The 16,317-nt window shown below is 35.8% G+C and overlaps 1 pseudogene; it reads right to left on the reverse strand.

The window, feature by feature from the left end:
- Nucleotides 1-3,833: 3,833 nt before the first annotated feature.
- LOC117909304 lies at nucleotides 3,834-10,543 on the reverse strand (annotated as a pseudogene).
- Nucleotides 10,544-16,317: the final 5,774 nt, after the last annotated feature.

A 16,317-nucleotide genomic window follows, 5' to 3' on the forward strand; every position in this document is an offset into this window, starting at 1 on the left:
TTTTTTTTGGGATACCTTGTCTCCGTTAGACAGCAATTTCTGGAACTCTTGGAATAGGAAGAATTCTGTCCGGCCAACGTTCCACCTTCTCCGGATATATCACATCCGGAATTCCATCCACTGACATTCCACCTTCTCCGGATATCTCACGTCCGGAATTCTGTCTGGCAGACATTCCACATTCTCCGGATATCTCACATCCGGAATTTTGTTCGCCGACTTTCCACCTTCTCCGGATGTCTCACATCCGGAATTCCGTCCTCCGACATTCCACCTTCTCCGGATATCTCACGTCCGGAATTCTGTCCGGCTGACGTTCCACCACCTCCTCTATTTGCTTCTTTGATTGGGAATTTATTGTTTTTTAAATTGAATTTTTGAATCACTTTTCAACTAAATATTCTCAGCATTAAAAAATCCATCTTTAATAATCCTTTGCTGCCATTTTTCCTCTCAGCATGCACTTTCACTATTTTCTTTGACTTTCAACCATTTTCTTGATCTTCTTGATTTTTCACAAGCATGAATAACTTTCATGATTCCAAACAATGGAATTCATAGAATCAGCTCATGCGAAATTGATTAGGGCTTTGGAGAGGGCCCGACATTCATGATATCTTCTTCGATAGTGTTTTTCCGATATTTGATTAATTGTGCTTTCTCTTTGAGATACGTGAGATTATTATGCACCTATCATTAAGCAATCTTGTTTCCCATAGAGGCGTTTTAGCTTGCTATCCAGGTACGTTCCTTCACACCTATTTTTGAGAATTCTATAGACACATATGTTACTGATGACTATATCCATACATGATGCGATTCTTGGGTGTTTTGATATATGCTTGACTTGCTTGGATAAAACACTTTGTGTGATATATCATCTAAACTAAGCATTGATGTTTTATAATAGCACTCAAGAAGCGGTTCAGGTACGCATCCTAACTCTCCTTTATTATGTTCTTATCTTGTTTAACATGCAATTTTTTTTTTTGAAATCACCCTTGCTTATTTAGGTATCCATGATCAACTATTTAATTGCCACGTTTCCCTCAACTTAGTCAGTAGAGACCTTTATAGGGCTTAGAGGGGTGCTACCTTTTAGAGGTACCTTCCCAATAAGTAACCTGATCCCCGGACCTAGACTCAGGTTTCCCAAAGACATGCTTTTTCCAAAACTATGGAGTCACTTTTTAGGGTTTTTCTTTCTTGTTTTATTTTCCCTTTAAAATAAAAATAAAATAGGTGGCGACTCCAACTTTTCTAAAATTAATTTTTCACAAATAAAAAGCGAGTCTCGCCGATCGAGTGGGGACGCGCGTGAAAAATGCGGGTCCATACCTTCCCATTCTCCACTTCTGTGATGTTTTAAAAATTTATTAGGACTTCATATGACTTGGATATTGTTTAAATGAGTTCGTTACACTTAAGGAGTGTTCAAATGATACCCGAAAAAATCAAACTTAAAAAATACTTAAAAATTAGAAAGGGTACAAAGAATGTGAGGATTCCTCACATTCTTCATACCCTCCTCATTCTCCATTTCTTTGAAAATTGAAAATAATTTTGGGACTTCATATGACCTGGATATTGTTTAAATGATTTCATTACATTTATGGGGTGTTCAAATCAAGCCCGAAAAAATCAAACTTCAAAAATACTTACAAATTAAAAAAGGTATGAAGAATGTGATGAATCCTCACATTCTTTGTTCCTTCCCCACCCTCCATTTCTTTGAAATTTTAAAATAATTTTGGGACTTTATATGGCTTGGATATTGTTTAAATGAGTTCATTACACTTAAGGGGTGTTCAAATGATGCTCGGAAAAATCAAACTTCAAAAACACTTAAAAATTAGAAAGGGTATGAAAAAAATGTGAGGAATCCTCATATTCTTCGTACCCTCCCCATTCTCCACTTCTTTGATGCTTTAAAAATTTATTGGGACATCATATGACTTGGATATTGTTTAAATGAGTTTGTTACACTTAAGGGGTGTTCAAATGATGCCCAAAAAAATCAAACTTAAAAAATACTTAAAAATTAGAAAGGATATGAAAAATGTGAGAAATCCTCACATTCTTCGTACCCTTCCCATTCTACATTTCTTTGAAATTTAAAAATAATTTTGGGACTTCATATGGATTGGATATTGTTTAAATGAGTTCATTACACTTAAGGGGTGTTCAAATGATGCCCATAAAAATTAAACTTAAAAAATACATAAAAATTAGAAAGGGTATAAAAAAATGTGAGGAATCCTCACATTCTTCGTACCCTTCCCATTCTTCACTTTGTTGATGCTTTAATTTTTTTTATTTTTTTTTGGACTTCATATGGCATGGATATTGTTAAAATGAGTTCAATACACTTAAGGGGCGTTCAAATGATGCTCGAAAAAATCAAACTTAAAAAATACTTAAAAATTAGAAAGGATACGAAAAATATGAGGTATCCTCACATTCTTCGTACCCTCCCCATTTTCCACTTCTTTGATGCTTTAGAAATTTTTTGGAACTTCATATGGCTTGGATATTGTTTAAATGAGTTCATTACACTTAAGGGGTGTTCAAATGATGTCCAGGAAAATCAAACTTAAAAAATACTTAAAAATTAGAAAGCGTACGAAAAATGTGAGAAATCCTCACATTCTTCATTTCTTTGAAATTTTAAAATAATTATGGGACTTCATATGACTTGGATATTGTTTAAATGAGTTCATTACACTTAATGGGCGTTCAAATGATGCCCAAAAAAATCAAACTTAAAAAATACTTAAAAGTTAGAAAGTGTACGAAAAATATGTGGTATTCTCATATTCTTGGTATCCTCCCCATTCTCCATTTCTTTGATGCTGTAGAAATTTTTTGGGACTTCATATGACTTGGATATTGTTTAAATGAATTCATTACACTTAAGGGGTGTTCAAATGAAACCTATAAAAATCAAACTTAAAAAATACTTAAAAATTAGAAAGGGTATGAAAAATGTGAGGAATCCTCACATTCTTTGTACCCCATTCTACATTTATTTGAAATTTTAAAATAATTTTGGGATTTCATATTTCTTGGATATTGTTTAAATGAGTTCATTACACTTAAGGGGTGTTCATATGATGTTCGGAAAAATCAAACTTAAAAATTACTTAAAAATTAGAAAGGGTACGAAAAATGTGAGGAATACTCACATTCCACGTACCTTCCCCATGCTCCATTTCTTTGGAATTTTAAAATAATTACGAGACTTAGCTTGGATATTGTTTAAATTAGTTCATTACACATGTTGTCTGTCCTAATTTACCACATGCTTGTTACAAGGAAATTGAGGAAAATTCCTTTGAAACTAGTTGTTCCATAAAGATTGATTGATACAAAAGTTCTTCCTTGATTCTTGTTCAACTTTAAATTGAGAAACTATAAATTGAGATTAACAGGATTTTTAATTTGAAATTGTTGCATTTTTCTAAAAACCAAGATTCTAAGGGTGATTTTCCTTTGTATCATTATGAAAATTATATTGAAATTCTTGGAAACCATTTTGAAACCAAGTTTGTTTTACTTCTTTGTTGATTGGAAACAAATTTGCTTATATTATGAGAACTCATTTTGCTTTCAAAGTGAGAAGCAAAGTATGAATCTCTTCAAGATTTATTGGTTCCTTATGTGATCAAGTAATAAGAATCAAAAAAGAATTGCACTTTGAGTGCAGAAAACCAAGGAAATAGAGAATATGATCTCCAATTGAGATTTTTTCTCTAGTTGGCCCTCAAATTGTAGCAGAGGTAAAATAAATTCTTCCATACATGGTTATCATTTACTATACCTGAAAAGAAAAATGAACCAAAGAGAAATGAAGCTTCACAGAACTTTATTCCTACTTACAAGAGTGCTTCTATTTCTATTTAGATTAATACATTGAATAGTGTAAATAAGTTTCTACATCTAACAAGATCGTTACAGAATAGCTGAGTAACAAGCTAACTCCTAACAGAACAGTTGAGTTCGATACCTAACTCCAACTCATCCAAGCGACTCAATTAATTCCTAGCTTAAAAATGAAAACAAAAGAAGTCTAAAATATTTGTAGGAATGTTCCTTTACTTTTCACATGACTATGACATTTGAATGCCAGTTTCAAACCAGTAGGTCTAATCTACTTCTACAAATCATTGATCATGTGATGGCTGATTTTTATATGGGTAATTGAGGTGAAAAACACTTCTGTGTTTATGGGATTGTAATTGCAATTCAGTTGTCACCATTGTCAAGCAAAATTTGCAGTTGAAATTGTTGAAGGGTGTAAGACCCGGGCTTGCTGGTTCAGATATCGGCCAGATTTTCAAGACTAGTTAGATTTTGACCTCACGGTGTACTCTGCTACAAGCTTTGCGAAAGATGACGACTTGTTCTCTAGCAATCTTGCGGGGGTATCATGTTCCTCAATAAGTCCTGCATTAACATTTCCAAGGAAACAAATCAGGAAGAATACAGATGAAGTTAAAAGGAGTGTGAGTAGATGATGCTTATAGTACTAACCATGATCTAGAAGTAGAACCATGTCACTATCTAGAACAGAAGTTATTCGATGCGCAATGGTTATGACTGTAGAATCAACAAAGTGTTGTCTAAGGGTTTGCTGAATCAGATTATCAGTGGCTGTATCAACTGATGCAGTAGCTTCATCAAGCACCAAGACCTTGCTTTTCTTGAGTAGCACTCGTCCGAGACAAACCAGCTGCCTCTGACCCATACTCCAATTCTCTCCATTCTCATTAACTGCCAAATGCACATCAACCTTAAGAGAATTAAATTTTGTGCTCTTATATGGGGTTTCTATTTAATATTACCTGCAGAATCAAGCTTTCCTTCTTTCTTCCTGACTTCATCTCCAAGCTGACACTTATCCAGGGCCTGAACCAATAAGTTAGTTAAGTAAACAACATTGCATTTCTACAGAATTAAGAAATGAAGCAAAGGAAAACTATATTTCGACTGTATTAAGAAAACAAGGTAGAGGAAAACTACGTGTCTTCCATACTTGAGTAAATCAAAAGAATAAACAAAACCCACCTCCCAAATCTGTTCATCTGAATACTCTTCCAGTGGGTCAAGGTTGCTCCGTACAGTCCCTTCAAACATGGTTGGATCCTGAGGGATAATGCTTAGTCTGGACCGCAAATCATGTAGCCCAATCAAGGAGATGTTGGTACCATCTATCATAATTTCACCAGCGGTAGGTTCAACAATTCGAAAGAGGGTCTGTATGAGGGTTGATTTACCGCTACCAGTTCGGCCTACTATGCCGGTCTTCATCCCTCCTGGGAAATTGCATGTGAGACCTCTCAATACAAGTGGCAGGTGTGGGGCATAGCGGACCTACATCCACACTCACCATCATCAAACATATAGAAATCCTTTGACCAGAGGTAGCCATGAATAACCCTCTAATACAATGTAAGAATGCAAAATTGAACTTACCTGCAAATCACGAATATCAACTTCTCCATGTGAAGGCCAAGAACATGCTGGCTTGTTTCCTTCCATGACAAGGGGAGGCTCATTTGGAATGGAAGTGTATTGAAGCATTCTCTCAACTGATATAATCTTATTCTCCATATTGCAAAGATTCCATACCACCCAAGATTGTAACGTGTTTAAATTAAGTCCATATGTCACTGCTAAGCCCGCAATGCCTTCAATGCAAGGAGGGAAAGTGTATTAGTCATGCTCCTATGCCATTTACTGATGCGAGTGAGATGGATAATTAATACAGATTCCAGATCGAGCTACTTACCCGGATCAATTGCTCCCTCTGGAATAGAGATCAAGAAAACCAAAGAGAAGGCAAATGTAATAGAAGATAGCACATCCAAGCGGAAGCACAGCCACTCCATTGCAGCAGCACTGTTGAACTTGGGCCTGGTATACCCATCTATAAGTTTCATATTTGTATCCCTGAATCTTGACTCTTGATCAAAGCTCCTGATGGTTGTGGATCCTGAGATGGTTTCAGAAAAATGCTGTATTACTGGAGCTTTGCATACTCCGACCAATCTTGCCAGTTCTCGGGCTGATGATATATAATATCGCTGCATATAAATATTCCAAAATTTAGGTTTACATCATATATCACAATGGAAGGTAGGTTGAATGGAATTAGAGCTTCTAAGAGTTGTGGAAAATGATATTAATGCAATAATCAAGACTATAGCATCTAGACAGCAAAATCATGCAGTCTAGCTTTCAGCAAACTTCACCACACTATATCTGAAAAATGATTGGCACTTAAAAGAATCATACAACTAAATCTTTACTTCCGAATAGGGATGGGCAATGGGGCGGGTTTTTCCGTGTACCCGCCCCACCCCTAATAGGACGAGTTTAAAATTTAAATAAATGGATTTGGGATGTTTTTAAAACTTGGGATGGATTTGGGTATTTCCTTGTCTCGCCATGCCTTGCCCTGCCTCGCTCCGATTATATATAAAATTAATTTGATTTAATTTAATTTTTATTTTTCTATTTTTAATATATAGATAATAATAATAATAAACTAATTTTCAATAAAATAAGTTAAAAAAAAATATTAATTTAATTATTTATAAAATATATTTATTTTAATGTAATTAAACAAATTGAAAATAATTTTTAAAAAAAATTAAAAATTTTTTTAAAAAAAGTTAAACCGGGCAAGGAGGGTATAGGAATTTCTCATACTTGCCCCGCCCTGCCCGATCCCGTTTAATTTTTTTTAATGGTATGAGGATGAAAATTATTTTGACTGAAACCCCTCTTACCCCTATTGCCATCCCTACTTCTGAAGCGATATAAATTAGGATAGCATATACTCCACAATATGCAATAGTTGTGAGTGAGTCTGCTTTGATGCAGTTGGTTTGAAAAAAATCAAATAACCCAGCAAGTAAAGATGGTGAGAGTCACCTGATACCAGATGCAAGTTGCAATCATGGGGACAAAAACAATGAAAACCTGCCATACGACTTGGGACATGACTGCAATAATTCCCAGGAGCTGTATGAATGAGAAAGCACATTTCCATATTACCATTGGAATATCCATGTCCACTGCACTTTGGTCTGTAGAAGCCTGTAAGAGGAAAAGGGAAAGCACAATTAAGTGATGCTTTGGTTCTTGGGGAAAACTGAAAGAAAGCAATAGATATATTCTCTTTTTCGCTTACTCTGTTTAGGATTCGTCCACTTGGGGTGGCATCAAAGAATGACATTGGGGCACGGAAAATGCTCAAATGCATTTTATTGAAGAGTATAGTAGCTGTCCTGTAACCAGCTGTTACAACAAGCATGGCTCTGGAAAGGACACAAAGAGAACTTCCAATGGCCAAAGCTACATAGACAAGTATAAGAGTAGAGCCACCAACCGCAGGTTTCACATCCTCTGACACAGGTGTTGCCCAAGCCATCCAATAATTGCTTCCAATTTGAAGCAGCTGAAAGAGAATTTGTGACAGCAATATAAAGGGCACAAGAGCTCCTCCATATGCTGTTGTGATATATTTCCAATAAACTGAAAAACCAACTTTACCTTTCTCTCTCTCCTCTTCTTGAACGAGCTGGGCTTTTGGCCCATCCATGCCTTCTATGTTTCCAGTTTGCCCATTTCTGTTTTCTTCTTTTAGCACAACCTCAGAAGTACTTCCTGTATCAACACTGTTCTCACTCATGATACTTGATTTTTCTGCCTCTATGGATTCAAGTGCTGATAAGGCTTTCTTATGTGCACCCACAAGCTCCACAAAATCACTTCCATAGTTGAGAATGTCATTGTACTTTCCAGCCTGTGTGATTCTTCCTTCTTTCATGACCTGTTGGCAAGGAGCACTACATTTCATTAGTTGTGGGGGGATAAAGAAACAAATGCAGGGAAGAGAAAATAAGTTAATTGCTCACCAATATGAGATCAGCAGCAGGTAAGAACTCCACTTGATGAGTAACATAAACCACTGTTTTTGAATCCAAGAGGCCCAGCAAACATTCCTGTTAAAAATAGTAAAATGCCATTTATGCAAGGACTATACATTTATTTATTTAGTCAGATAAATGGAGAAACAAAACTGAATGAAACACAACAAAATTAAGAGGGAATGGAATGGTAGGAGTCCCCAATTACCTCAAACTCACCAAGCCCAATGGTACATACATATATAAGTGCTTATTTCGGACTAAATTGTGAGGAGAGCTCAATTCTACTAAATGCAATAGTGTTCATAGAAAGTATGTTTTCATTTCATAAAATTATTAATGCATCATAGCTCAATAAATAAAAAATTTAGAACTGAAAACAGAATTACCTTGAAGAGATGGGTGCCTGTATGAGCATCAACAGCACTAAAAGGATCATCAAACAGATAAATATCCGCATCTTGGTAAAGTGCACGTGCGATCTGAATTCTTTGCTTCTGCCCACCACTCAAATTGATTCCTCGCTCACCTATAACCGTCTGATCACCAAATGGGAGGATCTCCAGGTCCGTCTTCAAGGAACATGCATCCAGGATCCTTTCATACCTTTCTCTGTCCATCTCCTTGCCAAACAAGATGTTTTCTTCTATCTTGCCACTCTGTATCCAAGGCGACTGTGCAACATATGCCTTTGTTCCACTCAGCTTAAGGGTACCAGATATCTTGGGCACTTCACCCAGGATACAAGAAAGTAAGCTTGACTTTCCTGAGCCAACAGCACCACAAACAGCAACCCTCATGCCATGATGCACTTGCAAATTAATATCCTTCAATGTTGGATGAGGGGAAGATAAATCCCAAGAGAAATTCCCATTTACTATCTCAATTGCTGTGCTAGAAGTACCCAATGGAAGCTTCTCGACAACATCAGGCTGCAAGTCATCAAGACGAAGAAAGGATGCAATTCTATCAAGGGAAACTTTTGTCTGAGCTATCATCGAGATAGTGTCAGGAAGATTGTAAATGGGCTCTTGAAGTATCCTGAATGTTGCAAGTGAAGATAAGATCTTCCCTGATTCAAGTGGGATCCCCATAAGCATAGCAGTTCCAAAGGAGACCACAGACACAAATATTGGGCCAACCCAGAAAACAAAAGTGGTGATGGCTAAAGTGTAAACATATTTTTTCAACCACCCTGTCTCATTCTTCCGTAAGTCAACAATTTTAGATAAAAACTTCATTTCCCATCCCTGAAGCTTGAGAATCCTCATGTTCCTCAAGATCTCGGATGTTGACTTCATCCTTTTATCTTTCGATTCCATTAGCTTGTCTTGGAACTTTTCTTGGAATTTCGCCAGTGGAACATTTGCCAACATAATAATTACTGTTGCAAAGAAAGCTGCAATTGAAGCAAGACCAAGATTTTTATACAAGATCAACAATGCCAAAGCAACTTGCAAAGTCACCATCCATGGATCGTGCATGTACCAACCAAAGTCACCAATTCTCTCAGCATCAACAGAAATGAAATTGATGATCTCCCCACTAGTATGACACTGCTTTGAGTGGTATGAAACAGCCAAAACTTTGTTGTAGATCTTTGTGACCAGTACTGCTCTCATCCTAATTCCAACCTGCTGCAATCGAAAGAACCAGTGCCTCATTGAAAGGCATTCAACAAGCTTTGCAACAAGAAAAGCTGAAACCAGAAAGTAGCCTTCATTTTTGAATTGCCGCTGGCCATTGAGGTACTGAACGAAGGTGTCAATAAGATAGGGACCAACATAGAAGCTAACGTGTAAAGAAGGGCGAATAAAGCCGACAATAGTATTTCTGCCCATGCTGAGAGGATCATTGCTTTCACCAGCTTAAGCGTGGTCACTCCACTACTTCCACCACCATCACCCTCGAGCTTACTTCTAAAATTGGAAAGCCCCCAACAACACTGTTGACAGCGTCAAGCTGAGGAACATCCTCAAGGTCTAATGTTTTCTTATTACCAAGGGCGATCAAGGACCCATCCAAGAGAAAGTAAGAAGACTAAAACACCAGCATTGGAGAACGGGGTCACAGTTTCTTCCCCCTTTGATTTATTTGACGCCACTCGAGTACTTTATACTGGCACTACCATGCAAAAGGGATTCCCTAAGAATTGATTCTTCACCTTGATTCTTCCCCCACAACCCCAAATAGCACAAGAACAGACCAGTTATGACGTAGACAGCATCAGGCACCAAAAATTGAATTGGTTGGGACTGGTGTTGCTTAACAATATCTATAACAAGGCAATAACAAGAGATGGAGAAGTAAAATCCCCACCAAACTCTTAACGAAAACGGGAACTTTGGTTCAACAGAACCAAGGAATTGAGTGTGCAAATATACACAAACTGCAGCCCAAGCAGATGTTCTGAGCGCTAAATCCGAAAGGGTTACCAGCTGTTCATCAGACCAACCATTCTTATACCAATAAAAGTAGTTCAAAAAGAACAAGGCAAGGTTAAACACTGACAGACCCAGACAACAAACGAATGTTTGCTTACAGTACGAAAACCCAGTCCTCTTACAATTCTCAAGAGCACCCATCTTGATTTCTTGCACGCCCATGATACAAATAGGTAAAGCAACAAGACAAGATGGAAAGAAGCGGAAAAGGCACGTAAAGAGGTTGGGTTTAGCAGAAATCCAAAACCTGAGTACGGGACCATGGCTTCCAGACCCGCCATTTTTGTGGGAACCTTTTGGATTCTGCTGAAAGAGTGTTTTAGAGGTGGTAGAACACAGGTGTTTGGCCACTGTATAGCATATATCGACAAGATAGGGAGTCGGTGGTTCAAACTTGGCGGCCAAGCTGATGGAAAGAGACACCTTCGACTTTCGACCAGCCGCAGCGCGCAGCCGCCAACTAGTATTGTTTTTTTTTTTTTCTTTTTTTTCGTTTAACGTGATAAGTAAAAAAAAAAAAAAAAAAAAAAACCTCACCATGATTTTTTTTTTCCAAAAAAACAAACGCTTAAACACCGGGCCACGTGATTTTTTTTTTTTTTTCCAATCATCCTATTGATTTTTTTTATTTAACACATGAGGGACCAACATGCCATTGTTTTTTTCCACTCTCTTCATTTTAGTTTTTGATTTTTTTTTAACTCTTTTATCTTTTAAAAAAATCAATATAAAAATAAATATATAATAATAAATATAACTTTTTTACTTATGAATTTAATTTATATTGATTTTAACCTTTTTTCTTAATTAAAATATTTAATATTTTTAATTAAAATGACAAAGGCGTGGTTGTGATTTTAACATTTTTCTTTAGTAAAATTTTTAATAAAATAAAAATTTTGCAATTTAATTGTTTATATTAATTTTCTTTTAATTTTATTAAAAATTAAAATTTTTATATATTAAAGTTGTGCATCAATGGACACAACCTTTGAAAAAAAAAACATTGAAAGTGGGTTAAATGTTTAATATTTTTAATTAAAGAAGATAAAGATTTGGTTGTAATTATAATATTTTTCTTTATTAATATTTTTATTTGTATTTATATAAATAAAAATAAAATAAATTTTTCATGAAAAATTAGTAATATGATGATTTATATTAATTTTTTCTTAATTTTATTTCAAAAAAAGAGTACTACTTTTTTTATTAAAAAAATGGCATTGAAGTATATTAAAAGTATCATCATATGAAAAGGATGTATCACTCTTCTTTGTAATGTAACTGTGATGGGAAGATGGTAAGAATGTATCACTTTTCTCCGTAATGCAATTATTTATTGACCTATGAAAACATTTTAATTTTAAAAAAAATTAAGAGAAAATGAATATAAATGATCCAATATAATTTTTTTATGAAAAAAAATAATTTACTTTTATTTTATATAAATAAAAAATAAAAAAATTAACAAAGAAAAATGTTAAAACCGTGACTTATCTTCTTTAATTAAAAATATGAAACATTTTAATTAAGAAAAAAGTTAAAATGGATGATCAAATTTAATCCATAAACAAAAAGCTAAACTATAATCATCAACTTTGATTTTTTATAAAAGTTATAATTTTCAAAAAATACAACAATAAGATAATATAAAAATGTAATAAGATTTAATTAATTTTTTTCCTTACATTATTTTTAGCTATGGGAATATATGGTAATACATTTTCTATTCATGACCTCTTGCTATGAATGTAAAAATAAGGTAAGACCAAAAAAGAAAAGAAAAAAAAAGATTAGGTTTATAATATATGTTGGATGCATAGAACATAATTCAAAGTGGGGAATAAGTTCTGAATTAGGAAAAGTTTTCAATATGCTTTCAACATAAAGTTATGAATGAGAAGTGTAATTTTGGAACAATGAAAACTCTTGATCCATTAATAACATATCAAGGATAAGGAGGAGAAAGCAAAGGATCACTGATAGACGACTGATCATCTCATTCATATGATCATAATACAAAAATATAAATTAAAGGAACAAAGGAAGAAGTTGTTGAGATATTAGGAATGCTTTCCTTATATCATTATTTCCTTATATCATTTAGTGTTGAGATATTAGGAATGTTTAGATATTAGGAAAGTTGAGATATTATGAATATTGAGATATTAGGAATATTGAGATACTAGGAATATTAAGATATTAGGAATATTGAGATATTAGGAAAGTTGAGATATTAGGATATTAGTTGTTATTTCCTTATATCATTCTTTCCTTGTATCATTTTTTCCCATTCTTAGAATGGTGATTACCCTCTATATATACTCTGTACATGAACGAATGAAAGAATGAATGAAAAACTACAATTTATCAATTTGAAGATGGTATCAGAGCCATGGAACTGAAATCCTGGATATTTTGTCGCTATGGTGGTCCGACAGCGATCAACCATCCTAAGACAAGCCCTAATATTGATAAGTCAACCTTCAAATGCACTCACTGCAATAAGACTGATCCCACCAGTCTGGATATCCCACAATTTCAAAGCAACGACTCTTGGTATGACCAGGAAAACAATAAGGAACCGAGGGTTTGAACCATGGACCTTTAGATCATGTTTAGGCTATCAACACTTTGTTATTACTTATAATAATCGTGATCAACGGAAGAAGGATTCCAAGAAAACCTCGACTGCAATTGTTGCCGAAATAAAAACAGAGGCTAATGTTGTTGAGAAAGCCTCTGCATTGGTAGCCGCTACTGATCATGGTGGTAAGTTTTTAAATACTTTTACACCTGTTATTAATAGTACATGGATAATTGATTCTGGTGCTACAGATCATATGACTTTTGATTCTAGACAGGTTTCACCCCTTAGACCTTCCTCACAAAAAATTGTTTCCACAGCCAATGGTAACACAACCCCAGTTATTGGGGAAGGATCCTTAACTCTTACTGATACTTTGAATTTGGATTCTGTTTTAGTTGTTCCATCTTTAGATTACAATCTTTTGTCAGTTTCTCAAATCACTACAGCCTTATCTTGTATTGTCATTTTTTGGCCTGAATTTTGTGTGATTAAGGACATCCAAACAAGACAGACGATTGGTTGTGGTATTAAACGGGGAAAACTCTATTACTTGGACTTGCAGTCAAAGGATTCAAATAAGTTGCAACAAGCCTTGATGGCAGATGGATCTGAGGGGGAGAAGAAAAAGTCTGAAATTTGGTTGTGGCATCGACGTCTGGGACATGCTTCCTTTGGTTATTTAAAAAAATTGTTTCCTAGTTTGTTTGCAAAGAGTGATATTTCTGGTTTCCGTTGTGATATTTGTGAATTGGCTAAAAGTCATCGTGCTTCGTTTCCGTTAATTTTGAATAAAAGTCCGTTTCCTTTTATGGTTATACATTCTGATGTTTGGGGCCCATCCAAAGTCCCAACTTTGAGTGGCTCACGTTGGTTTGTTACTTTTATTGATGATTGTACCAGAATGACATGGTTATGCTTGATGAAGACCAAAGATGAAGTGAACTTGTTGTTTCAAAAATTTCATAAAATGATTGAAACTCAATACAATGCAAAGGTTCGGGTTTTGCGTAGTGATAATGGTGGAGAATATCAAAGTTCTGATCTTCAAAAGTATTTGGAAGGACATGGCATCATTCATCAAACTACTTGTTCCAATACACCCCAGCAAAATGGAGTCGCTGAACGAAAAAATCGACACTTGTTAGAGGTTGTTCGTGCTTCCTTGATAGCAGCAAAAACACCAATATCTTATTGGGGAGAAGCAATCACATCTGCCGCATACTTGATCAATCGGGTACCTTCTAGCTCAATAAACTTTCAAACACCTCTCCAAGCTCTTACTAATGCCGTTGTTGCCCCAACCGTCCCAAATCTACCTCCTCGTGTTTTTGGTTGCGTAGCATTTGTGCATCTACACAAGCACCAACGCACCAAGTTAACTTCTCATGCATTGCAATGTGTGTTTGTTGGATATGCATTGCACAAAAAGGGATATCGATGTTACCATCCTCCAACTCGACAAATGTATATTACAATGGATGTGGTGTTTCATGAAGATTCAATGTATTTTTCATCTGAGTCTGAACTTCAGGGGGAGTACCATAAGGAAATTCAGACTCTCGATTATGATTATCATATTTCTGAGGAAGATGAATCTGGACAATCTGAACTAGTGAACCAGGAAGTGGGTGAGTTGGATATGAGTGGTCAACAATTTGGGTCCGAAGATGTCTTCATTGAAATACCAAACCAATCGTCGTCTGTTGAGGGTGTTCCTAATTTGGAGCCTGATCCATTCATGAAACGGTTACCACATCGTCATAATAGAGGTATTCCTAAACCCACATATGAACCTGAATTGTCTACTAAAGTCAAATATCCCATGAGCAACTATGTGTCTACCCATCGTTTGTCTGAATCAAATAAGTCATTTGTAAATCAATTATCTACTGTAGCTATTCCTAACAGTGTGCAGGAAGCCTTAGCTGATCCAAGGTGGAAAGCAGCCATGAATGAAGAGATGAAATCATTGCAGAAGAATGAAACATGGGAACTCGTAGAATGTCCACCAGGAAAGAAGCCAGTTGGGTGTCGTTGGATCTATACTGTGAAGTACAAGGCAGATGGTAGTATTGAACGATTTAAAGCAAGACTGGTAGCAAAGGGTACACTCAAACTTATGGAATTGACTACACAGAGACATTTGCACCTGTAGCTAAGATCAACACAATTCGAGTATTACTGTCTTTAGCTGCAAACCTAGATTGGCCATTACAACAATTTGATGTGAAAAATGCCTTTTTGCATGGCGAGTTATCTGAAGAAGTATATATGGATCTTCCACCAGGATGCATGGTGTTAGAAAAGCAATGTCAGAAGGTGTGCAGATTGAAGAAGTCATTGTATGGGTTGAAGCAATCCCCGAGAGCATGGTTTGGAAGGTTCACAAAGTCAATGAGAGCTTTTGGCTATCGTCAAAGTAATTCAGATCACACTTTGTTCCTAAAAAAGCAACATGGTAAGATTACGGCACTCATCGTATATGTGGATGACATGGTAGTTACAGGAAATGATCCTGAAGAAAGAAAAGCTCTACAAAATTATCTATCTAGAGAATTCGAAATGAAAGATCTAGGTCCTCTGAAATACTTTCTTGGGATTGAAGTTTCTCGATCAAGTGAAGGAATTTTTCTGTCTCAAAGAAAGTATGCCTTAGATCTTTTACAGGAGACTGGAATGTCGGGATGTCAACCTATTAATACACCAATAGAAGAAGGTCTGAAATTGTGTGTTGAGCCTAATCAAGTATCAACCGATAAGGGAAGATACCAAAGACTTGTGGGGAGATTAATGTACTTAGCTCATACAAGACCAGATCTTGCTTATGCATTGAGTGTAGTGAGTCAATACATGCATAATCCTGGAGAACAACATATGAATGCAGTCATGCGTATTTTGAGGTATTTGAAGAATGCTCCTGGGAAGGGAATTTTATTCGCAAAAAATGTTGATCATCAGAGTATAGAAGTATATACTGATGCTGATTGGGCTGGTGCAGTGGATGATAGGCGATCTACATCTGGTTACTTTACCTTTGTAGGTGGTAATCTTGTGACATGGAAAAGTAAGAAACAGAATGTCGTCGCTCGTTCAAGTGCAGAAGCGGAATTTAGAGGTATGGCTCTTGGACTTTGTGAGGCATTATGGCTAAGACTCCTCTTACAAGATTTAGGTTACCTATCTAGGCAACCAATCCGATTGTTTTGTGACAATAAAGCCGCATGTGATATTGCTCATAATCCAGTACAACATGATCGTACAAAGCATGTCGAGGTGGATAGATTCTTCATTAAGGAAAAGTTGGATGATAAGATTATGGAATTGCCTAAGATTCGATCAGAAGATC

The sequence above is a fragment of the Vitis riparia genome, chromosome 19 (genome assembly GCF_004353265.1).
Source record: "Vitis riparia cultivar Riparia Gloire de Montpellier isolate 1030 chromosome 19, EGFV_Vit.rip_1.0, whole genome shotgun sequence".
Classification (NCBI taxonomy): domain Eukaryota; kingdom Viridiplantae; phylum Streptophyta; class Magnoliopsida; order Vitales; family Vitaceae; genus Vitis; species Vitis riparia.